At 48.1% G+C, this 26,724-nt stretch overlaps 1 long non-coding RNA gene across 1 annotated transcript; it reads right to left on the bottom strand.

Annotated features, from left to right (window-relative positions):
- Nucleotides 1-6,555: 6,555 nt before the first annotated feature.
- On the bottom strand, nucleotides 6,556-23,847 carry LOC135804820 (uncharacterized). The gene is made up of 3 exons (XR_010551087.1): nucleotides 23,254-23,847; nucleotides 21,341-21,582; nucleotides 6,556-7,301 (listed from the first exon to the last, which is right to left on the bottom strand). It is a non-coding gene; the product is annotated as an uncharacterized LOC135804820 (long non-coding RNA).
- Between the last annotated feature and the right edge of the window lie 2,877 nt (nucleotides 23,848-26,724).

The raw sequence follows: 26,724 nt of genomic DNA, 5'->3' as shown, positions 1-26,724 counted from the left end.
ACTCAACTGACCGAAGTCCCCATGTCTGCCCCTCTCTTCCGAGCAGGACTTGAACGTGGTACCCTCTGCTCCTCCGCTTCTCACTCAAGTCATGGTCTTTACAGCCCCACTGACCACAGTGTCTGCTCCCAAAAATAGCTGGAGCCACACTGTCACAGAGATAGGACCGGGAATGAGGTGATGACATGCAGTTTGCCTGTGATAGCTTAGCCTTAGGCAATGCTTGGCAAACCCCAACATTGACTCCCTCGTGTTCATATGGTAACAGATGTTTCTAGTTCCCCAGCTCTCCCAAGTCCCACTACCTCTTACCTTTTCATCATTCATGGGTGTGTTGTGGTAAAGTGCATTCCACATCATCACGTGGATACACCAAGGCCAGAGGATGTTGCATCAACATCTCACTTCTGTTCGCTGTTCAGTTCTCTGTTCAGTTCTCTGTTCAATTCTCTATTCACTTCTCTATTCACTTCTCTGTTCAGTTCAGATCAAACAGGACCGGAAGGCAGGGAATACAACAGCAGAAAACCACCATGTAACTGTTGCTGGACGGCGTCCTGCTTCCAGAAATCCTGCCATGATCCACGACTCAATAATTTGAATGGAATGGCAGTGAGCAGGGTCTACATGCCTTGGGCTTGGCCTGCACCAGCGCAGCACCCTGTTCCTGTACTAGCTGCAGATCTACCCTACAAGGCTACAGCACCTTTGCCGGCCCAATCATGTCGCTGACTCACTGCATGCGGTCTTCATGGTCTTATGCAAGTATTTTTGTTTGTTGCAGACGTTGCCACGTCAAGGAAGCCCTAGACCCACTACTATTAGCACAACTAACTACTTGCCACCAGGGAGTCGTATATAAGACTCCCTGCTTGCCACACGTCACAAGCAGGTCCCACCACGTGATAGTCGGTAGATCTACGATATATGCTACAACGCACAGGTGTTTCAGTAGGATTGTATTGAGCGTTTCCACACCTATGCAGGAAAGATACCGGTAGGCCGTATTCGTGTTCGACGCTCAAATCGCGTCTTGAACTTTGCGCCCACCTGGTTCAAACCACCTAAACCTCCAAGGGGTGACTTTTCTTTTTGAGTTGCTTTTCAAACTGCGCACAGCCAGTCAGGGTTCCGTCTCTCGATCATGGTTGGCGTGGGAGATGCTCTGGCAGTTTCTTACAGCGCTTAGCTATCCTCCCATTATTTCAGTTAGCGGTGATCGGACGCCAGATTTGCGCGTTGCCTGCAGAGCAATAGCTACTCCTATCACAATGTATAACAGCGGTCTTTGCAATTGCAGGGAACAACTTCGTGTCACAGGAGCTTCGGCTGCATGACATCTCGCTGGCCACAAGTCGGAACTGCACTGACTGTCTGCAGTCCACAATGTGCGGCGGGCACTGGGTTCGTCACACTTACAGTGTCGTCATGACCCTTTTCTCTCTTTTGCTCCTGCATGCCAGCATTTTGCTGTTCATCGTTCCCGTTGCCAGCAGATTCAGACCCAACATCTTCTCACCTGGTGTGCTCAACGGTTACCCTCTAGTGGTGCAGAGCGGACACAAAGGACTACCGCCAGCCGACATTCTCTTTCGCATTTACCTGCCGCTTCACAAGGGCGCTGAGCAGCTGCCGACCCACCGGTGCACACACGTGAACATTCAGCAGGCAGTTCCCATGGCCGAGGCAGTGGCACTTTCGTTCGAGATGCTGAGGGAGGCACGCCAGAGTCGCAGCGAACACCTGACGGCGACCGGAGCCCTCCTGGACTTCTCGCTTGGCTATGAACTTCACGACACGTGCTCATCCGTGCCTGTTTACCTAACTCAGCTGGATGGCTTGTTCACGGTAAGCGATGGGCACACGCGGAATTATCATAGTAGCAATTTCAGTTTGTGCAAAAATTGCCATTCGGAGAAAGATGCAGTCCCAGAGAATTCTGATGTAAGTCTGCCCAGTAAAACCAGCTGCACTATGAGAACTGAAGGTGGTGTGGAGTCGGATATGGGTTCACCAGAACTCTCTGGCTCAGGCTCGAGTGACAGCCTATCAACGGGGTTTTACGGCTCGCCTCAAGCGGCTGGAGACCGTTGTGGTTCCCATCAATCCGATGCAAATCTTGGCGGAGCAGAAAACTTTGCAAACCTGCTGCTCGGTCCATCGGGCCGCATCCTCGCACCCGTGGTAGAACTGCTGCGGGTCGCAAAACTGCGGCAGTTGCACATACAGATGTTTCCCGAAGTGGAGCGTCCACAGCGAGTCGTCGCGGCCAGTGCAGATGAGGACGATGGTGCTGAAGACGACGACGACAACGACGTGTTCTTCTCGGCCAGCAACAACTATGGGTTCATGGTGGAGGCGTTGCTGGCGGTTTGCAGAGAGCAGCAGTGGACACACATCAGTGTCATAGTGTCTGACAGTAGCCAGCATCTACGCCTGCTGTCCATGCTGAAAGTCAGTGCTAAGGCAATGGGTATATGCATGGTGAGTGAGCACCACACCACACTCGGCACAGCTACCAGCACTGGCGCTGGCCAAGACCGAGAGATCTTGAGGTTCTTCCGCCAGCTGAAGAACTGGCCGGCGATAACAACTCTTCTTGTGCTGGCGGACGAAGTCACGTCGATTGAGATCTGGAGAATACTATCTGAAGCAGAAAAGGAGAGTAATGCCACTATCCATCTGAATGGCTGGCACTGGATAGGGTTTCAAGACTGGGCATATGTTGCGCAAACATCCCTACACCGTCCTCATGGGAACACATCTACTACGACGTACGGCAATGCGACCACATCGGTGACAGCCCTACGCGTGGCCACTCGCTTGTGGGCCCCGCTTCCACCTTCTATCGGCTCCTGGGACGAGGTAAGGCAACGCCTTGAACGGAGACTTAAACTGCTCAGACCCAGTGCTGAAGTTCTCAAAAGGAACCCATGGTTAGCACCAGTCTGGGAGGAAGTTGAGCAATGCCACCTGACTTGCCAGATTCTCTACAAAGCGGGGAACGAAAGCAGCGAGTACTGCGCAACGCAGAGCGAATACGATTGTCGCTTTCCTCACGTGCGCTACGGCAAGCGTGACGTGATACAGTGGGACAACTGCACCGACTCTACGCTGACCTCTGCGGCGGCGTCTGCGTTTCACCTAGATCGTTCTCTGAATGTGATGAACACGATATTCATGGTCGCACATGCCACGGATTTGATTCTTGAAGATATGATCAGTCATTGCAGCAAGACATCCCATGCCAATGGTTACAGACGTTTATGCCAGGAATGGAACAGACTCCTGCTCACTGGCAAGAAAAAGAAACAGAGAGTTCTTTGGTTTCTAGTCAAGTCTGTCCTGATACCTAGCAACTACCACAGAGTGCTGAGGAGAATGGCGCATACCTACCGTGACAGCACACACAACACGGAGCCATCACCGGCTATGCAGGAGGGAATGGCAGAAAATGACGACGATGACGTTGTCGCCAGCAGCAGCAGCAGGAGGAGGCACGGTGTTACAGGAGCCCTGAACATTGAGCAAGCCGTGATGCATGGCACAACTAGCCAGGGCAGCGGCTGGAAGATGGTGCGCATCGGCACAGTCCAACGCTACACTGAAAACCATGGAAACCAAACTGAAATTGACTTCAGGGTACACATGGACATGCACGGTGGCGGTGCGCCGAGAAACTCTACCTGCAACGCCGACTGCCCAAGCGGCACTGCATTCGTATTTCCCGCGCAGCTGAGGACGTGTTGCTTCTTCTGCGAGCCATGTCCGCCAGGATCTGTGCGCAGTGTGCACGTTGACAAATCCTGTCAGCATTGCCCAGCAGGAACATTGGCTAGCAGGAATCAAAGCGTATGCATTCAGTATCCTCTTCTGTACAGTGCACTGCCTGATGCTGGTCCGGCCTTGATCTTGACGCTGAGTTTGCTCGGCATAGCCTCAGTCATACTCACAGCTGTCGTGTTTCATCTCCACAGGAAGAATCGTATCGTCAAGAGTGCGGACGTGGTGCTCAGCAGGTCCCTGTTTCTGACGCTGCTGCTGAGTTTCATTTGCGTCAATGTCCTGGCGATGAAGCCGAGCGACAGCGTGTGCGTGCTCCAGATGGCGTTGGCACTCATCTGGCCGGTTATCTACGTCAGCAGCCTGGCCGTGAAAACCAACCGTCTGCGCGTGGTCTTTCGCCACACCAGCCGCATGTCACAGAGGAGCGTCCGCTACCTGAGCAACAAGGTTCAACTGTTTCTGATAGTCCTGGTCGCCAGCATGCTAGCATGCTATTTGCTGGTGTGGGGCCTGGTGCAACCACCGTTCGCAGAGATCATTTACACAGAGAGAACCCGCCGTCTTGTATGCCACTTCAACGGCAGCTGGATGGCCGGGTACTTTGCCTGCACATTTTCACTCATAGCTCTGACCTCTGCGCTGGCGTTCTCCACTCGAAAGCTGCCCAGCTTCTTCAACGAAGCCGCGCTTCTTTGTCTAGCCACAGCACTGATTCTAGCTTGCTGGATAGTCCTGATACCTGCCTACTATTTCTCGCAAGAAGCCAGTCCCTCCATCGTTCTGGCGGTCATCATTCTAGTGCAGGGCTATTGCATATTCTGTTCGCTGTTCATACGTCGACTCTACTACCTGTGGCTGCGGATGGACGACCAGGGTAGTTTCTTCTTGAGTAGCAGCTCCCTAGGCTCAGCAACTAGTCAGGACAGCCAGGCCAGCCAGAACAACATCGGCCGTGAAGACGCATATGTCACCCACCCACGACCCGAGAACACGTACACGGCATCGCCAGTGTGTGATGTCACCCACCCACGACCTGAGAACGCCCACATCGCCCGTGTGAGCAGCTCATTATCAAGCAGATCGTGTGAGTAGCGAGGTTAGTGCCAAATCAGGGCCAAACGCTTTGATCTTGAACTTTATCCCATGACCCGCTGCAACCGTGGCCTACCGTGGCCTCTCTTCCGGAGAGCTTGGAAGAACTGAGTCTGGAGCCCGCCTGCTGCATGGTTATATGCGGTCGTCCTCTTCTTCTCCATATTGACTGAATTCATGTCTGCATCTACTATTGAGCTCAACAGCTACCCGTGTGAAAGTGGTGTAGTCAGATGGTAAGGCAAGCATATCCAGGTGCTGAGGAATGCGATATCACTCTATCGCACATCACTGTATCGCACGGTAGAAGTGAATTTCTCTGTGCAGCATGACGGAATACTGCGTGCTCCACAGGATCACTGGCTGGCTCCATCTATGGCAAAGATTTTCCCCATGCACGCCACACTAGTATTACATTAGTGGAGCGGTCACTTTTGCCTGACCTGTACATACTTACCCCCCCCCCCACCCTCTCTCTCCCTCGCATGCCCGTGCTCTCTCTCTCTCTCTCTCTCTCTCTCTCTCCCTCTCTCTCTCTCTCTCTCTCTCTCTATTGCCGTAATGTAGACGTCCGGACCATCATCTTAAAACGTCTACTGACATTAATCATTACACTCACATGGCACACTGCAACTTCAATATTTCATTTGAATTGTTGATGTAGCATCGTTGGCCATCAAAGTGGCAAGATGATATGATTCCATGCACTCCAACCCATAATTGACCGCACATTGATGTCGTAGATGATTCTTGTAGTCAGAGGCATTACTATGATGTTAATTCAAGGCTCTTGAAGCTAAGGTTTGAAAATTGGCATTTTTACAGCCTGTCTATTATGCCAGTTGAGGTTATCACAACCAGAAGATTACGTTCCTCATCACAGTGTTTTGATTGTAGTACCTCGGGCCCACCTAAATGTGCCAGGCGGACTATTTTTTAATATCCACTATGTGCTCTTGAGTCACACCAGGAGTGGTAAAATACCGGTATTTTACTACTCCCTGGTTCGCACTGGCTGTTGATATGACTGTACTGTGCACATGCCTATGCGTCAGCGCCAGATAAACAAGCTGGGCGAATTCAACCGCTCGTTTTGGACACGCCTGCTGGAGACAGATTACGAATGCTAGTAGTAACCTAGCATGACAGAATACTGTCAACACTCATAATCTTGACAACCCTTGCTGGAATCAAAGCATGCCTGGTTAATGCATGCCAGATGAAAGAGGTTAGACTGTAAGAGATAGGACTGTAAGAGATTACCAGTGTACGTGTATACTTGCGTGCGGTGCTCACAGTAGCAGATCTACTGCTGGAACATTGTATGCTGTTCATGAGTCTCACAGAGCTGACCTCTCTGACCATGCCATGATGGCATATGCTCATGGACAGTAGCTGCTAAACATCACCGTGAAACACACCCACAATGAAACAGGTCTGGATCATGGTCTGATCATGGTCTGATCCTGGTCTGATCATGGTCTGATCATGGTCTGATCATGGTCTGATCATGGTCTGATCATGGTCTGATCAGGGTCTGATCAGGGTCTGATCATGATCTGATGCTCTCACGAAAGGGCACAGCTTTTGCCTCTGTGAAGTGCGAAAAGCCAACATTTTCTTTAGCGCTATCACCACCATTCAAGTTCCACATTCCTGCGCCCACAATATACAAGATGGGTGACCGCCGTCCGGCTGTTCTTCTGTCGTTCTGAATAAAAAAACTGAATAAAAAAAACTCTGTGGACACAAGATTGTGATGACATGCTGGCAAAGATCGGATCTGTGTGTGTGTGTGTGTGTGTGTGTGTGTGTGTGTGTGTGTGTGTGTGTGTGTGTGTGTGTGTGTGTGTGTGTCCCAGCACAAGCTGCTATGGCTTCTGCTGTGGTATCGCTATCACCGCCTCCGGCGATGGGCGTCAAATGGTGAATGGTGTGTGTGTGTGTTTGTGCGTGTGAGTGTGTGTATGTTAGTGTCGGCACCTAAGTATTAGTTCTTTCACATCCACGTAAGGAACGGTGACAAAAAAACACAGCTGCCAGTGGTGGATTGATGTTCGTTCTATACTAGTCTATAGCCACCACAATGCTGCACATTGCTATTACCGTACGGTATGTCTGAAGCCATATCAGCCTGAGGATGTCCTGTGAAAATGTCACGGTTCGTATGAAATCAGCCAGACTGAATTTTCTGCATCCTCAGGGATACCACCACCCTAACTAAGTGACTACGGCAAAGATGCAGTTCCTAAAGCAGCACAAGTAGTAGTTTTTAAAAGAAAAGAAAAACTGCACCGCAAACCAGACTCAACCACAGCACACGCCCGCGACGGGTACCTTGGACCACAGTCAACACTACATCAACGGTAAGCGACGTGCAATGGTGGTACTGGCAGGCAGTGACAATAGTGATCGAGCTCAATCTGTAGAAAAAAACGCAGACAAGAAAATGTGCAGTTACCAACTCGTCCAGTAATACTATCAGATGCCGTAACATTGCCGTTACGGATAATAGAATATTGGTGCCATTCATTTGCTGACGAAGGAAGGAAGCAAGAAGCTACATTGAATGAGCACATTCCTTTATGAACACGACACAACAAACTGAGGTGCCGGTGCAAATGCCTTACTCTGCTTGCGCGGCAGGTGTCAGTCTCTTTTTCTCTTACTTTACAACCTCCTCCCCCTCCCCCCCCCCCCCCTCCCCCCAACCCCTCAAGTGACTTTTGTTACAGAGGTCGGTACAGGCTTAGAAACAGCAACTACTTCGGCAGTCATGAGTCAGGCAAGTGCCAAGTGCATGACAGGACATGTGAGCTCCACATAGGACCAATCAACCGTGTGTCCGCAAATGTCAAGATGTCCATGCCAGTACCACACAACACACAATTTGTTCATGTGCGGAACTTGCACTGCAGGATGCTGCTCATGGGACTCACAGAGCTGAACTTGATCAAAATGATCCCTATACAAAGAGCTTAGAAACAGCAGCAACAAAAACAAAAACAAAAACAAAACAAAAAACAGGCGAAAGCAGGTGTGTTTGACAGCACACAGGAATTTTAGTGAAAACACGTACTTCCTGACCATGTGCTCAGTGCAAGAATTGGCCTTGTCAACATAGGTACCCCACTTGCAACACATACTTCCTGAACATAGGCTCATTACAACACCAGACTTTCTGTCAGTTCTGATCACTGTCAGTTCTGATCACCGGCTCTCCATTCTTCTAAAATCATGCACATTGCCCGTGATGGCGCTTCCTTCCAATGTGCTAAGCTGTGGAATGATTTACACCCTCTAGCTCGCTGTGTGGATAACTCCGCCCGTTTTAAGGAACTGTTACCCCAATGCCTTGCTATTCCCTTGGATGCTAGGAACCGTAACAAAAGAACACAGCTGCCAATGGTCGATTCCCATCAACTAGTATGCGATGCACCTACATTGTACACTCCATCACAATGCTGCGCAATCATACCTACATTGTACACTCCATCACAATGCTGCGCACCCACATATCATTATCAGCACTATATGAGCGTAAATGGATATAGAGAAAGAGTGTGCGTGGGCGTGTGTGTGTGTGTGGGGGGGGGGGCAACACAGTTGGACATTTTAAAATTCGACCACAAAACATGCTGGCCATCCTGGTCCTGGGACAGTACTGCAAAGCTGCTATGTAAGATGCACAGTACGTACATGCATGTCAATGAATTACTGGATCACACACTAGAAAGGTGATCACACTGAACCTTCTGGCAACTAACTTAGGAGGACAATGACCCAGTACTGAGGAACACGTATACAGCAGGATACAACTTACAAGTCTAAAACCGCATATCCTTGACTTCCATAGCACACAGCGGCCACAAAGCTAACACGCACACACACACACACACACACACACACACACACACACACACACACACACACACACACACACACACACACATGTAGTGCTAAATAAGAGCAATTAAGGTTAGGCAATCGCAACACAAACCACTCAAGATGTCACCAAACAAGCATTGACCAAAGAACCACTATCAAAGTAGGAACAAGGATAAATTAACCTACTCCACTCAGAATCACAGCCTGTGTGCTGGGTCATTAGAACGGCTAGGTAGTCTGAGCTAGTGGCTATGCAAGCAACATGTTGTTCAGTGCTGGGGTTCGCAAAGCCACAAAAAGGGCCACTTATTGTAGCAGGTCTACAAAAAGAAGACGCTCAGAGGCAAGTGTGTCTGTAGAGTAGTTTGCCCAAAGCAGAGAGTTGAGCGGCGGGTAAGCGTGTCCCTCAACTGGTCAGCCTCACTTCTCAGTGTGTGTCATGCCATGCATGGGCTGAGTGAGTAGTGTCTAACTTGAATGATCTCAAAATGTGCACCAGGCACAACGGCAGGCTAGGAACACATGTGTGCCACTCATTAATCCCCGCAATTTCCAACCAGACGCATATCTGTACAGGCCAGATGTGGAAATACACTCTCCTTCTCAGCGTTCTGATGATGGTTTTAAGTACGAAACAAGCAGAAGGAAAATTCACACCAGCCAAAGATCCTAATGTTCTACTTGGAGATGTGCTGACAGTGAACTCCAAGCAAGCTGATCTGCAACTAACCGTCTTTTTGCCAATGCACAAGCATGTGTCACCATCATCAAGGAATAAATGTGATGATGTGGATGTACACGAGGCTGTACCAATGGCTGAGGCAGTGGCTCTGGCGTTCGAGATGGTCAACTGCCTTCCTACCCTCAACAAGTCATTTGAGTACAGACTGATTGACACATGTGCTTGGGCGTCGGTGGTGCTGCACTATCTGGTTGAGCAATGGTATGTTCCTGACAAGCATACAAGCCGCTACTATGAATCCGAGAAAAACTGTAGCTGCAGAGAGTCTGAGAGAGCTGAGCCTGGAGCATTTAATGAACCGGACGGTTTGGCAAGCTGCACACCTATCAAAAAAACACTAGACACGGGAAATCCCCATGACTCTGGAAGGGAACAGCCAGGACAATGGGACCACAGGCCATTTTACTACCCTCTGCAAGGTCCATCGGAGCGTGAAAGTGGAGAAGTCAGCCTTGCAGACAATAGTGGCAGTGGTGACACCAGTACATATCCAACTGTGCCCATTCAACAAAATAATACCTGCAAGCAAAAACCCAAGTGTGCTAAGGAGCGTGTAGTTAAGCGGAAACTCTGGTTGCGGCCACTCACACCAGCAGTAGTGATTGGTCCAATAACGCACGCCGTGATGCCAGCAACCATCTCTTCTCTCATCCTGAAAGAGCCGCAGACTACTCTTCACATCACCCCAACACCACGCTATCACTCAGATGAGCCACAGAGCAACTATTCGTTTACCGTCACACCAACCTACGACCTGCAGGTCAGAACTCTGTTGGATTTATGTAGCAAGCAGAACTGGACTCACATAGCTGTGCTTGTGTCTAAAGATGAGCACAATCAGAAACTGAAATCGATCCTCGATACCAGTGCTGAATATTACAACATTTGTATAGCCAAAGTTGGATACATCGATCACCAGCAAAAAAACATCAGTAACCTAATCGTAGATTTCGTACATTTCTTTCAGCAACTCAAGCGCATGACCTCACTTACCACTGTCGTCGTTCTGGCAGATGAAGATGCTACTGTCCACATTTGGAACGTCTTACTAACTACAGATTTGGTTGCGAATGAAACAGAACATGTCAACAGTTACTTGCACAATATTCAAGCTTGGCAATGGGTCGGGTTCCAAGATTGGAAGTATGTGGCAGAGAACATTGCTCCAGACTATGACTGGTTGGGAAGTGGCAGTGGGGTTCCAGTGGCAGTGAAAGTGGAGCCAAGGCTGCTGGCTCCACTTCCTTCAGGATATCCATCCTGGAATGGCATCGAAGCAACTCTATGGGAGAACCTGAACATTTTGAACATGTCACTGTCGCAGCTAAGGCAAGACCCATGGCTTGCAGCAGTCTGGGAGAACATGTTCGATTGTCGCTTGACCTGCTTATCACCTGAAAAATGTCAATTTGGGCGCAACATGAAAGGACTGAGTCCAACAATGAACTCAAATGCAAGTTCAAGGCGCCCATGCGACACCACACACTCTCCTCAAGCAATGAAATTCCTCGTTCAGCGTTCTCTACAGATCATGGGTACTATCTTCACAGTGGTCAATGTCACAAACCAACTCCTACAGGAAGCCCATGACAGGTGCACTGCGGAGGAATATAAGACTCAGCCGCATATCTGTAAAGCATTCTGGGGATTCTACAACGACACCAATAGTTATTACGCAAGGTACACACTGGAGAGTACATTTCTCACTGCAGAACAAATACGAGAAAAGCTATCACAGATGTATAATGAGCAGCTGTCCGATCCATCAAGTTGCATGCAAGTCAAAGTCCTTGCACGTAGCAGTAAAATCAATGAGAATGGCGATATCTCATCATGGAGAATGGAGACCCTGGACTGGAAGCCAGGGTTCAAGGACAGCGGCCGTGATGGTAGTGCTCCGCATGTTGTCGCTAAACTCAGTAACATCAGCTCAACATGCGGCCCAGGGCACTGTCCAGCAGGCTATCAACGACAACATCATGATGGCTACCGCCAATGTTGCTTTGACTGCAGGCCACATCCTGACCCACCACAGTATCCGCTACAAATGTATCAGACCAGTTCCATTACCATCATCCTACTCAGCCTCAGTGGTGTTCTTGCGACCATTGCCACACTTGTGCTCTTCTATCGCAAGCGAGATCACTTGGTAGTGAAGTCTGCTGACTTTACCCTCAGCGCCGCACAACTGGTGACCCTTGCCATCAGCTTTGCCAGCGTCAACATTCTCTTTCTGAAGCCGAGCAATACTGCTTGCACACTCAAGGTGCTATTCGTCTTAGTATGGCCAGTTGTCAACATAGTCAGCCTGGCTGTCAAGACAAATCGCCTGCGTATGGTCTTCCAGACTGCGCGTATGTCCAAGAGAAGAGTCAAGTTCCTTGGCAACAGCAGTCAGGTGTTGCTATTGGTTCTGTTGGCCACTGTCATTTTAGCCTACTTCATCGCCTGGGTGATGGTGTCAGCACCACACGTGGAAATCACTGACATCTACTCCGATGCACACAAAGTACAATGGCTACGATGCAAGTTTAATGATGCTTGGATGGGTGGTTACTTTGCATGCACTTCAACCCTGATCATGGTGACGCTATCACTGGCAACCCTGACTCGTCAATTGCCCGGTTTCTTCAACGAAGCACCATTCTACTTTCTGGCCAGTGCACTGATTCTAGCTTGCTGGATTTTCTTTGTACCTGCCTACTATTTCTCACAACAAGTCAATCAGATTATCCTCCTGGCAGCCATTATACTTTCCCAATGTCACATCATCTTTGGATCGCTGTTTATCCGCCGTCTCTACTACCTGTGGAGACCCTTGAGCGAAGCTGACAGTAAGTTCCTGGGAAAGACAAAACGGTAGGCCGACTGAAAGCAAAGGTGGACAGCAGCTAAAAATGCCTCTGGCCTGCGGTGGACAACGACTCCGAAGCAACTCCAATAAGCTCAACAAGGTTACGCAAGATCTATTCCAACTCCCTGCCCACTGCCAAGGTAGCAGACAGAACAGCCACATCGGATCACCATTACTCTCATGCAGCACCAGCGCTTTAAGGTGGTCCGCACCATGAGTACTATCGCTATGGCGAGAGGGTGGACTACACATCCAACGGAAGCAGCATAGTTTCAAGCCATATGAGCAGCCAGATCACACTGCCTTCGCTCTCGCCAATATTATTGATAACTGTACCACATGGCAAACTCACCCACCAACTAGATTGGTAGTCAGCGATAGACACAGTGTGAGCATGTCCAGCTCCGTCGTGTGCACCAGCCAGCCCAGCTACAGGAAAGGACACGTGCACCACTCTTGGTATGCCAGAACAAACACACCAAACTCAATCTTAACCCATAACGTAGAAGTCTTGTATTGAAGCCTGTCTCATAGCAGAAAGTGCCTGTTTTGAATACAAGCCTGATTTTCAAGGTACACTGTTGGCATGTAAGCCTGGTTCTAGTGTTGACATACATAGAACTGCCTGGTTTGAATAGAAGCCTTGCCCTGGCATCGGCTTTTACAGGAAAAAGCCCGCCTTTAATTAACACGCGACATTGCGGCAAACGTACCGTGGCAATTTAAAGATAAGAAAGTTGTACAGTGCACATTGCTCGCTAAACACAAGTCAAAGTCCACATGCCGTGGAGGTGAACCAGTGTGCACATCCATCTCTCTCTGCTTGATGGGAATCTTGAACTCTGGAGCACTCGCAAGGCAATCGCCATGGTTATAACATAATTTACTTTGTATTTTAGGACGCATGCTCTGCACTCCCCCCCCCCCCCATATGTCCTTGCGCTGCTTTCCATGAAGATCGGTTTCCTTACTCAGCCTGTTCAAACACAGCACTGCGTTTTAGAAGTGTACATCAATCGCCATCACGCTATTCCTCAACACTCTTTACACTCTCCACGCCAAAATGTGCATTGTAAATCACCACTCTCCTTTAGCAAGTGATGCAATACTGCAGATGTTACGATTTGATCTGAACTGAGTGTGTTAGCTCATGCTATGCTCACTGCATGAACTGGCCATGCCAACAGTGATAACACACTGCCAGCATTTACTTCCTGAACATTATGTTCAGCACGACACCAGACCCTCTGTCAGCTCTGATCACCAGCTCTCCATCAAGTGCCCCAGTAACACAACCATGACACTAGCTGAGTACTCAGTATACTGCGACACATAAATCAGTGTACTGTACGCACTGGCTGAAGAAACTGACATCATCCTACCACCGGCGTTACGTGCAGGCAAAGAATAGGGCAATGAATGGCCAGCTGATTTGTGCTAGACACTTAACTTAGTTCACTAGACACACAAACAAGGAAATCAATGGTGACACAAGAAGACAGCTGCCAGGAATGGATGTGTCGCTACGAGGAAAGGATGTGTCTACGCAGTCCATCACGGTGAGCTTGGTGAGTGCCACACGATCATAATTTCCAGCAGTAACTGCAATGAGGTGGACATAAAGTGATAAACAGAGGAGGGGGGGGGGGGGGGGCAGGCGCTGCACAATCTACCAGATTGTCCTTCTCAATCACAGCACAACACTCATATACATACACACACACACACACACACACACACACACACACACACACACACACACACACACACACACACACACACACACACACCGGGTGCCCTGTTTACGGTGCAATACTGTAATGCTCTTGTAGAATAAACGCTCACGCCAATGAATTACTGAAAGACAAATGAAAGGCCATCACGCTGAACCTGCTGACGACTAGGAAGACAATGAGCCAGTACTGAGGAATAAGTACACAGTAGGATTCACATCTTAAACCCAAGCACAACTAAGCCACTGGACTCAGAATTTCTGTGCACATTTGAGAGATTGGATTACTGCCCGGATGACATTAGTGTTGGTGCTGTATGCTCTACGGAAAGAGACAAGAACTACTGTCAGGAATACCTATCCCAAGAAGGAGCTCAGCACGTGTGTCTACCTGAGTATCACTCCCACTGAACTGGGTGCCATTTCTGTGTAAGCCACGCATATGATGAGCTAAGTCCAAGAACCCCAGAATGTGCTCCAGGCATAATAAACTGCCAGGTATGTACCGCTCTGCAATACCGGTGTTCTTCAATTCGACTTACACCAGTGCCGGCCGGATATGGAAGTCCTCGGCAATTCTTTTTGTTAGTATTCTGCTGATGGTTGTAAGTAAGAAACAAGCAGAAGGAAAATTCACACCAGCCAAAGATCCTAATGTTCTACTTGGAGATGTGCTGACAGTGGACTCCAAGCAAGCTGATCTGCAACTAACCGTCTTTTTGCCAATGCACAAGCATGTGTCACCATCATCAAGGAACAAATGCGATGGTGTGGATGTACACGAGGCAGTACCGATGGCTGAGTCAGTGGCTCTGGCATTCGAGATGGTCAACTGCCACCCTCCCCTCGACAAGTCGTTCGAGTACCAACTGATTGACACATGTGCCTGGGTGCCGGTTGCGCTACACTATCTGGATGAGAAATGGTACGTTACTGACAAGCATACAGGTCGGTACTATGCATCCAAGAACAACTGCAGCTGCAGCGAGTCTGAGAGAGCTGAGCCTGGAGCATTTAAAGAGAATAATGAAATGGCAAGCTGCACACCTATCCACAAAACATCAGAAACGGGAAATCCTGATGGCCCTGAACGGGAACAGCCAGGACAAGGAGGTCACAGGCCATTCTACATCCCTCCCCAAGATGCATCGAAGCTTGAAAACGGAGATGTCAGCCTAGCAGACAATAGTGGCAGTGGTGACACCAGTACAAATCCAACTGTATCTGTTCAACAAAATGACACTTCCAAGCAAAAACCCAAGTGTGCTAAAGAGCGTGTAGTTAAGCGGGGACATTGGCTGCGGCCACTCACGCCAGCAGTAGTGATTGGCCCGGTAACGCACACCGTGGCGCAAGCAACCATCTCTTCTCTCATCCTGAAAGAGCCGCAGACTCTCCTTCACATCACTCCAACACCACGCTATCACTCAGATGAGCCACAGAGCAACTATTCGTTTACCATCACACCGAACTACGAACTGCAGGTCAGAACTCTGTTGGATGTATGTAGCAAGCAGAACTGGACTCACATAGCTGTGCTTGTGTCACAAGATAATCACAATCAAAAACTGAAGTCGATCCTTGAGTCCAATGCTGGCACCTATAATGTCTGTATAGCCGTAGACGACTACATCGATCCACACTCACAAGACAACAGCAAGTCAATCATGAAATTCTTCCACCGACTCGAGCATATAAACACACTAACAACTGTCATCGTTCTAGCAAATGAAGATGTGACTGTGCACATTTGGAATGTTCTGAATAGCAAATCGTTGGCGGAAGAACAAGAACACAAGGCACCCAGGAAAACTATTCTCGATTGGAACTGGGTGGGTTTCCAAGACTGGAAGTACGTTGCAGAGAACTCTGTTGCAGCCAATGACGACTGGCTGAGCAGTGGTGCTGAGCTTCCGGTGGCAGTGAATCTGGAGCCAAGGCTGCTGGCTCCACTGCCTTCAACACATCCATCCTGGGATGGTATCGAAGAAACTCTATGGGAGAACCTCAACAATTTGAATCTGTCAAAGTCGCAGCTAAGGCAAGACCCATGGCTTGCAGCAGTCTGGGAGAACATGTTCCATTGTCGCTTGACCTGCTCATCACCTGAAGAATGTCGATTTGGGCGCAACGTGAAAGGACTGAGTCCAACAATGAACTCAAACGCAAGTTCACGGCGCCCATGCGACACCACACACCGAGCTCTAGCAAAGAAATTCCTTGTTCAGCGTTCTCTACAGATCATGGGTACTATCTTCACAGTGGTCAATGTCACAAACCAACTCCTACAGGAAGCCCATAACAGGTGCACTGCGGAGGAATATAAGACTCAACCGCATATCTGTAAAGCATTCTGGGGATTCTACAACGACACTGATAGTTATTACGCAAGGTACACACTGGAGAGTACATTTCTCACTGCAGAACAAATACGTGAAAAGCTATCACAGATGTATAATGAGCAGTTGTCGGATCCATCAAGCTGCATGCAAGTCAAAGTCCTTGCACGCAGCAGTAACGCTAATGAGAGTGGCAATGCCACATCATGGAGAATGGAAACTCTAGACTTGAAATCAGGGCTCAGTAAAGACAACGATGATGGTAGCGGTGACAATGACGTCGTGAGTATTGGTACTATCAGCTCAACATGCCCAGGGCAATGTTCAGCAGGCAATCGTCGACTACATCACGATGGCTACCGCCAGTGTTGCTTTGACTGCAAACCCTGTCCTGTTGACACAGTCAGTGACGGTAATACTGATCAATGCCAGCTCTGTCCTAAAGGTCACTACACCAACAGAGAGCAATCGCATTGCATTCCGTACCCACTAGAGTATCCACGCTTTCACCACATCAGCCCTATCCTCATCTTTATGTTCAGCATGGTCGGTGTTCTTGCAGCAGTCGTCACACTGGTGCTCTTCCGACGCAAGAGAACTCATTTGGTTGTGAAGGCTGCGGACATTACGCTCACCACAGCACAGCTCGTAACTCTTATGATCAGTTTCGCCTTCGTCAACATTCTCCTTCTCAAGCCCAGCAACACAGCTTGCACACTCAAGGTGCTGGTCTTCATATGGCCAGTTGTCAATGTCGTCAGCTTGGCCATCAAAACCAATCGCCTTCGACTGGTCTTCCAGCGAACAAGTCACCTGTCCAAGAGGAAAATCAAGTTCCTAAGTAACAAGGCGCAAGTTTTCCTATTGGTTCTGCTTGCCATCACCACTGCCGCCTATTTCATACTCTGGGTGGTAGCCTCGCCACCACATGCTGAGATCATCTACACGCACACAACACGGCGACTTGTCTGCAAGTTCAACGATGCATGGATGGGTAGCTACTTTTCGTGGACATCTGCACTGATCATAGTCACTTTGGTACTGGCATTTTCGACTCGTCGCTTGCCCGGTTTCTTCAACGAAGCACCATTCTACTTTCTGGCCAGTGCCTTGATTCTAGCTTGCTGGATAATTCTGATACCTGCCTACTACTTCTCACAACAAGTCAGTCAGTCCGTCATTCTGGCAGCCATTATACTTTCCCAATGTCACATCATCTTTGGATCGCTGTTTATCCGCCGCCTCTACTACCTGTGGAGACCGTCAAATGAACCGGAGAGTCAGTTGCTCAGCAAATCTACCAGTTCATTTCAGAACAAAAGTCAGCGGCATACGGCATTGACTCTTGCCACCAGCGCACAACAACTGCAACTACGCAGTATCTCTACCATCCACGTGCTGTCGACCTCTGTTGACCGTCCGTCAGAATCGAACGTGTCCTCTGCCAAAGCACCGGACACAACAACAGCGCCACCACCACTTTCATCCTTTGCTAGAGCTCAAAGCCGCTCGACATCGCAAGCATCTTTCGGCAGCGACAAGATGGAGCAAACGGTCAATGGCAACAGCACGTTTTCCGCAAACACTGATAGTGACTTAGCACCGCTGGCGCTTTCAATCCCTGCGGTGGAAAATGATTACCCATCGCAGCCTACTAAATCAAGGAACCGTCAGCAGTGATGAAAACCTCGTATGCCGGCCTGGCCAATCTCAGCCGCAGACAACCTGCGCGAGCCTCGCCAAAGGGCAAAATGGCACCAATGTTAGCATAGCATGCAAGGACATCCACGTACGTAACGGATTGAGCAAAACTTGACTTCCACACACACACACACACACACACACACACACACACACACACACACACACACACACACACACACACACACACACACACACACACACACACACATACACACACACACACAAACACGCACTTCAAGCGCACCGACTTGAGTAACATATCGACAGTGACATGTCCTTGTACACACGGATGGACCGAGGTCGGACCATGCTCACACATCTCCGAATTGGCATAACTATGTACATGGCAATCACAATACACCACAACATGTATCGAACTCCTATGAGCTGTGCTAAATTCTTTTTCTCATGCTTCTTCAGATACTTTCCATTACTGAAGATGGCATCCACAAATTTAATTATACTTTCAATTGTCCAACTCTGCCCTTGATTGGCACTACACCTTTAAAAAAGCATGCCATACTCGCCACAGCTGTTTCAAGTACAACGTGACAACACAGTACTGCATGCCGGTTCATTTGTATGATTTGTGCTTAGCATAAATACCCTCTCTGCCGGCCGTGGCATTTGCCTGAACTTGTGCTTTTAACGTGTTGAACTACCCAATATTCAATCACGGTATTTTGTGATGACATTCCCCAAAATTGTCATCTAATTGTGCATTACGACGGTACGAGCATGCGCAACACTGAAGACAAGAGTCTTTTTTTGTTGCTGGTCTGCCTATTTTTTCCTTTCCAATTATTTGAAACAGTTTTGGTTACGTTAGTTCCTGGTTTAGTTCTGGTATAATGATGTTCTCTTACAGAGAAAATGCAAGAAACAAAAGAATAAGACCACTGTGTTTCTTGCAGTTAGAGCACTCTGACACTGCTGCATTGAGCCGGTTTAAAGATGCTTTCTTGTTCACTGGACTTGCGATTGCTATCGGTTTTAACTAGTGACTCTGAGCACTGAGTGAGGAGACCTGACTTACTGAGAAGGTCAAAACACCCAAGCTTCCCGGAGATTGAGTATAAAAAGAAAATGTATACTCATTCTTTATGGCCCTGCCTACTGGGGCATGGAATACAATGAAAACTCCACACCATGCATATTCACATTCGGACCTAGGAAGGCATGTGGACTGCCACTGCCCAAGGTGTCATGGCCCGGACTGTGCAAGGCACTGTGCATGGACCTTTTTCAGGCGCCTTGAACGTACTTTGCTGGATGGCGCGGTCTGTATAGTATGTCTGGACCTTGTAAGGCATCTCACATACAGGTAGACTCCCTTTAATTCGAACCTCGAATTGCCAGGCAACAACTTCGAATTATCCAGAACTTCTAATTATCCAAATGCAGCCCCATGCACTGATATGACGGTCAAAATGCTCGAAATCGCATGCTGATTATTTTTGCAGATTTTATTTGCATCAACGAAACACAGGTACGTGGCCATGTACATGTTAGAGCCCGGTCACACATGCACTGGAGTTCGCTTCGGCGTTGAGTTTCTGCGACAGCGAGCCTGGTGTCGCTCCAGCGAAACCACGTGTGTATGGTCACACATAAAACATGGCAAACTCCTACTTTGGCGGAAAATGGGAGTAAAGTGGACTGTGGTGCGCATACGGTACGGAGAATAGACGAGGTCAATGACTATCTTGCACGCACTGTTGTTGCATGGACGTCATACGCATACAAATTTCTCGTAGCAAGTCCATATACAGCAGACCGTGGTGTTTTCCGCTGAAGTGAAACCTCAGAAGCGACAGTCTCGCTTCGAAAATTTTGGAGGAAGCGGATTGGAGTTTCCGCTGAAGCGGAAGTTCCGCTTTTCGCCGTTGCCATGGTATTTTTCGCTCCTGCGACGTCGCTTCAGCGGATCCGCTACTTTCGAGTGCATGTGTGACCGGGCCCTCAAACAGACCAGTTCACTTCACCAAAACACTGGATCAACACAAAGACAGTCATCTGTCATTACACTTTATCTTTATCTTCTAGTGAAGATGTTGTCAGTCGCTGCAGCTGTCCTGAAACAAGTTCGACAGAAAAGAACAGCGTTTCCTATGAAAAGCCGTCGGACAGTAGCACGTCGTTCTGAAGAACAGAATTGGAGCATAGGCATAGACAATTGTTACGACTTCCAGTGTTGTCACGTGTTCGCCAGCATCGCTGCGCATGAGCTGGCGCGGCAAGAAAAACCACTGAGATCCGCGAAGGGAGTCAGCCACATGGAAGAAGTCGTCTCCAATCAAATATTTGCACTTTGCCTCGCACGGGCTTGAATCAAATTTCGACAGAAGGTGGGTTTCTTGAACGCTATTTTCGATCCTGGAGCGCCCCAGGAATCGATGTTTGCGCTACTCTTGGCTACAAAAGGAGACAAGAATGAACCGTTTGAATTGCAGGTATAACAACTGCCTCTCACTTCATACATGTAGCTGTAACGCCAGTGCCTTGCGAAATGAAGCGACACACGGAGGCACCAGTAGAGATTTCACCATGAACTTGACATAGCCTGGCTCAAGAGTGGATATGTAGACAAATGCTCTCGTATCTACAATGTCATGTACCTCTCTCGTTAGGCACTTACTCTAATTTCAGAAATTTTCGGTGCTCAATATTTTCGGTATGAGGGCAACAGGCTACGTTAGGTGAACAGAAATTTTCGGTACAGAGAAGCAGTTCCCTATTGGATTATGTGTGTTAGTGTTTGTTCGGTGTATTGAAATTTTAGGTATGAAACAGACGCACCGAAAGTACCGAAAATAAAAGTATACCGAAAATTTGTGAAATTACAGTATATCTCTGTTTGGTATCAGTTGCCTCCCCCGCCCCCCCCCCCCCCCCCCACACACACAGAGAATATTTTACTGCAGAAAAACCTTGAATACTGGTCACAGTATATCTAAAATCTACACTGCACATATTCTGTGTTTAGAACTGTAAATGCTATAACTCTTGGGCTAGCTGGAAGTTGCTGCTAGGAGACTGAACCCTTGCTTCTATTGCGGCACTCCCATACAATGTCAAATACACAGCAGCTGAGTTATGATTTATTACGTACTGCCAGGGTCGCATGATTACGAGGTATCCAGACGCATGATCTACCATGGCGTATGGACACTGTGACATAACAGCAGTGGCATGACACTTACCTACACACTCAGGTGACCTCTGGCTCATCAACGGGCAAACGGGGCATCCAAATCAGCACCGGTAGGGAACTTCGGTTCAGGGGCCTTTTTCCAGACTCTGATGCACATTGCTAGTGACCTTCTCCAGCTCAGCATCGGCAAGGTCGTATACATCAGTCCTCATCAAAATCGGTGTCCAATGCTTCCTCTTGGTGTTAACATCAAACGCAGCCTGCTTCAAAAACGAATTTGCGTAGTGGTGCCTGCATAATGTGGAAGGCCAGACAACAGACACAGTAGAATGATGTCATTGGTAGATCTACAGCCAGACTCTGCACAGTATGGCCGCATAAATAAATCAGTCTACCGGCACGGCCTGCACGTGTGCACAGCACGGAGGGGTGGGGGGGGGGAGAGGACTCCCTCCACGGTGCACGGCCTCGTGTTGGCAGGCCTGAGGCTACATCAGGGAGCCCTACACATGCACACATATGTGTAGGGCTCCCTGGGCTGCACAGCACCCGGCATTACATGACTCACACCCGGCTGTGTTGAGCAGCACTGTACCATCCCGACTACAGCTCAAACTTTACAGCTTCTGCACATGCAACATTTTCAAACGGTTTCCACGAGTAGACTTTCATGCCTTCCCATCAGGTGGAATACAAGAAAAATCAAAGGAACAAGAACAAAGAATTAAATACAGCCGCAGAGAGGTAATAGAATAGCGCGAAGAAGAGTAGCCAAAAAACAACAACGGTAAAATGCGTCACCTCATGCTGCCCCGCAGGCAGGCATAGTGGGCTGGTCCAAGACCATGATTCAGAAACAGAGGGTACCAGGTTCAAGTCCTGCTTGGAAGCGGAAGGATTTTTTTCCAGCCGTGCTGCGACCCACAGTTAATTGGGAACTCGTGGCCTGGCACGAGGGAAGCATGGATGCAGCAAATGGGATTTTCGGTCTTTGACCACTTTGGTGGTGGGTCTGATCTACTCACCTCCCACCGCTTTAGGAGCTGCATCTGCGCCTTGATCTTTGAGGGTGGTGGCGTCCCAGCGGATGTGGAAAATTTGGTCTCCAGCCGAGTCTCACGAGAACCGCGAATCTTTATTTTTCTTTCTTTTCCATGCCGCTCATAGAAAGAATGACACAAGGTGTAAGTGTGCAGAAACCTAGCAAGCATGCAATGTAGTGCGGCGACAATACTGAATAGTCAACCGACAGGCACTGATAACTAACGAGTTGCACCTTTGCACATTCCTTCTACAGTGTAACTTACTGTAAGTATGTGCATGGTATGGGATCATGGTATGGGATCATGCATTTTTTATCCACGTGGTCTTCTGGCTACTCTTCTCAGTTGCGCGACAGAAAACGTGAGGGATTTCTGCTGATAATTCGACGTTAACAATAATTCAGAGGTGTAGGGCTGTGCTTGACATAGTCACAGAATACAGCACTGTACTACTTTCTCAGGGAAAGAAAAACTACAAATCTCAAGCTATTCTTCACCATCATCATCATCATCATCCGAAATTCATGAACCAGTTTTCAGTTTTTTTTCTTATCTCCCCTTATGCATAAATTCTTCACTAAATTTATCACCTAGTTGTAATGGGTACCACCCTTGTGATGCTACTTATCCCTATGTGTCATTGGTTCTGATTGCTTTTATTTCATTTGAAGAGAATGCCCGAAAACTGGTTCATGAATTTCGGAGTCCTTATCGATGATGGTGAAGAATAGCTTGAGATTTGTAGTTTTTCTTTCCCTGATAAGTCCTGTCTCCAAGAAAGGTACTGCTTTATTGTAATATTTAAAAGGCGTGGGAACGTTTCCTCTGACCATACTGAGGGGTCTTCCAGTCAAAGGTCTCGATTTCGGGGAAGAGGTTGATAACTGCACACAACGTAACGTAACTCGTCAACCCTCACCTCGCTACGGACTTCTGAGCTGAAGTTTGATCATGTGGTGGCATAACGGTAAGAGCTTCCTGTCCTCCATTCTGATAACAAACAAGAAATGTATGTTAGTAATTATTATTTAGGTGTAGTTCTAACGAAAGGGGTGTCAGTACGAAGACTGATCAGTCAATAGGCGCTAGGCAGCATAGTTACTCACTGGCTGCCCGCTGGCGCCGATACGCGATGTAATGGTGGTGTTGCAAAGCAGCGCCTAGCAGCAACATCGCATGCGACCGTCTTGCACTTTGCGTTTTCCTTCCGGCACTTCGCGAGGAACTCGTGGACCATGGTGGACCATGGTGGACGGTCGGTGTTGGTTACTGCCGCCCGTGGCTATCTGTACTGTTGGACCACAGCAAGCGCTGCTAGCATTCATGATGGCATAGGCTTCCTGCAGGCAGCTCGTGGCCTCGTCCTGTGAAAACAGGCCTCACCACTCCACTCTAGCTCTCCAGACCAGTTGCTGAGTGATGAGTCAACACTGAACCCGAAGTTCAAGACCTTGCAATCCGGAGCTTCACACCACCATCTGCTTCTCCGTGCCCGCTTTGCCTGAACTCGGAACGGTTCAACCTGTTGCTAGAAACATCCGTTCTTCATCTCTGATCACTGAAGTCTGGAGTAGATCTACAGTCGGTACGAAGATCTACCGGATCTGCATCATCATGCTAGATCAAGCCGCTATAAGTATAAGTAACAGTAGTTAGTACTAGTACAGTCGTCCCTCTCTAATCCAGCACCCTCGATAAACCAGCACAATTTTCAGTAGCCAAAATGTCCTCTTCATGCACATTGCAGCAGTAAATCAAATTTTGTTAATCCAGCACCCTCCCTAATCCAGCAGATTTTCGCGGCACAAATGGTGCCGGATTATAGAGGGACAACTGTAGTTAGTTATCTGGCATGCCGCCAAGGCCCTTCCCTTGGCAAGGAAATGAAGTGAGTAGATCTACATTGTACAATGTACAAGTACAGCTTACAGTCGAGTCGGGCATGCAGTGAATCCAGGCCAAGGACTTAGGTGATGGAAAATGATTTTATGACTTTCAACAAAACGTGTGAGATTGAGTTGTCTTGAAGCACAAAAAGGAACGACCTTGGTATGTAAACCGGTAGTCCCAGTCTTGTCTTGAGCCACACATTTTAGGGCGCGTTCGAATTGCCACTCTTTGACTTTTCGAGGAGTTTTGCATTTCTGAAGAGGTAGCTTATTGGCCTCTTCAAAAAACGAAAGTCTCCTCGAAACTCCACAACGTCACGTCATCCGATGGGAGAGGTGGATTAGTTCTGAAGAGTTTGGAATATTCCCGCGGGGATGGTCGATCGGATCGGACGAGAATTTGTTCGAAAAGTTGAAGAAGGCAATTCGAACGCACCCCTCTAAAATGTAGATCCACAATGCGTTCACAGTAACCACTGGTAACTTCATAAACTAATATTGAACTCAGTGGTTGAATAACGACAGCAGTTGAAGCACTGACGAAGCGGAATGTCATGGCTAGCCTAGCCACTAACCCTAACCAGGTGCACAGCAGCCTCGGGTAGTGTGCCATTTTTTTTATTTTTTTTATTTTTTTTATTGAAAAACCACAAACCTTCAGACATGTGAATGTGCACATGATATACAGTGTACATACGTATGTATCGAAAAGGCAGCACGGAAACGGCAGTGGTGGTGAGGCCTGGGCATAGGCTGTATGCTGCAAATAAATGATTATCACAGCATGTACTGTAGGTGTTGACCATATACGCGTACCAGGTTGACCCAATTTCCCATTTCGCTAGCAATGGTACATTGTGACGGGAAGTGGGAGTTGTGCTAGGAGCTGAGAGCGAGATATAACAGTGTCCCACCCGCCCTGCCATTACGTGTTGGTGGATACTTTGGGAATGATTCATTTCCTGTCACATCTGCAGTCTCGCTTCACTAAAAAAGGCACCTGTACGAGTGATGTGGTTGCGTGATTTTATTTTTCCATGCTGTGAAGTTCCGGCCGGTTGGATATTTATGACATCATAGGCAATACACTGTTATTATCGAAGCTTGAAGCTCCGATGCGTAACATTCCAAAATTTCGGAATTTATGCGTATAAGTATGGTTTTCAGAGGTATAAAGTGATGATTATAGGATGCAATGACTCGTACATGTACAATGCTCTGCTACTACATGATATGTACTCATCATGCTTACATGTATTAAAAAAAAAGATGGCGCTCGCACTCTGCAGGGTGGCGTGTTCATTTTCAAAGAGAACGGTCAAAAACTCGTGAAGAAGGCTGTAGCACCCCCACCCCCTATGTCGCTTTGGCGAGAACCCTGCTACTTCCGGGTACTAGTAATCAGCAGCTTAGCTTGTAAATCACGGCGTACTTGTATGTACCGTTCGCTAGCAGTATGGTGTAGTAACGCTAGTTGCGGCAGATGCCACAGGCTGGTGAGTTGCAAGTCTTTGTGCGACTGAACAGGCTCAGTCTACATGGAGATCTTTACCACCCTGTCGATTTGATCGCACAGCATTTCAACACACCAGTGTGACCAGCATTCACTCATAGATTTGATCGCACAGCATTTCAACACACCAGTGTGACCAGCATTCACTCATAGATTTGATCGCACAGCATTTCAATACACCAGTCACAGTGTGACCAGCATCCACTCATAGTCACACATGTACAGAATCGATACAAGGTCACCTCTACCAACATCTACTGACTTCTACAAAGCATCACCAAGAGTATAATATTATTATACTCTTGGTATCACCCTCAAACCCAGTGGAGCCAGTAGAGGAAAGTAGAATCTACCGTTTGGTGTAGAGAAAATGAACAAATCTATCTAAACCTGTAGATGAAAATCGAACGCCCACTTGATCTCTAGAGTGCTGGATGATTCCAAAACTTCACACGTTATCTGATACATCGGCCACAATATACGTGTGAACTGAGTGTTGACGTTGTTGGTCCAGGTCATATCCACGAGACTTTGAGTGGGTCTGATACAGGTCAGAGCTAGCAAGCTTTGGGCTTGAAGAACTGGGGCGCTTTTCGGGGCTCGCTCTATCCTAATCCGTACTGTAGTCTGTAGTGAACTCATGAACATAAGGATAAAGAAGACAGCAGGAGTGATTGTCCAAGGCCAAGCAAGTTCACTGACTGAGCATTGTCATTGAAAACTACTGAAGTACAAACTGTGAAAAGTTTCTTGAACATATGCATGCTCAGCACCACATCAGACCGGCTTCTGTCACAGCAAAGAATGGACAACTTGATGAATGGACAGGAAGATTGCATGTGGCAGCAATAGCACTTTAGTTACCACAGATCCCGTGCTAGGAACTATGAAAAGAAAAGCATGCCCCAAGAATGGATCCGCACGATGCATCCAAAGTGTAGTACTAGTAATACTCTTGTAGTACGCCATCTACACTCCATCTCTATGC

The sequence above is a fragment of the Sycon ciliatum genome, chromosome 1 (genome assembly GCF_964019385.1).
Source record: "Sycon ciliatum chromosome 1, ocSycCili1.1, whole genome shotgun sequence".
Lineage (NCBI taxonomy): Eukaryota > Metazoa > Porifera > Calcarea > Leucosolenida > Sycettidae > Sycon > Sycon ciliatum.
Note: the sequence above shows the minus strand (reverse complement) of the source record. Positions and strands in the feature narration are given on the sequence as shown.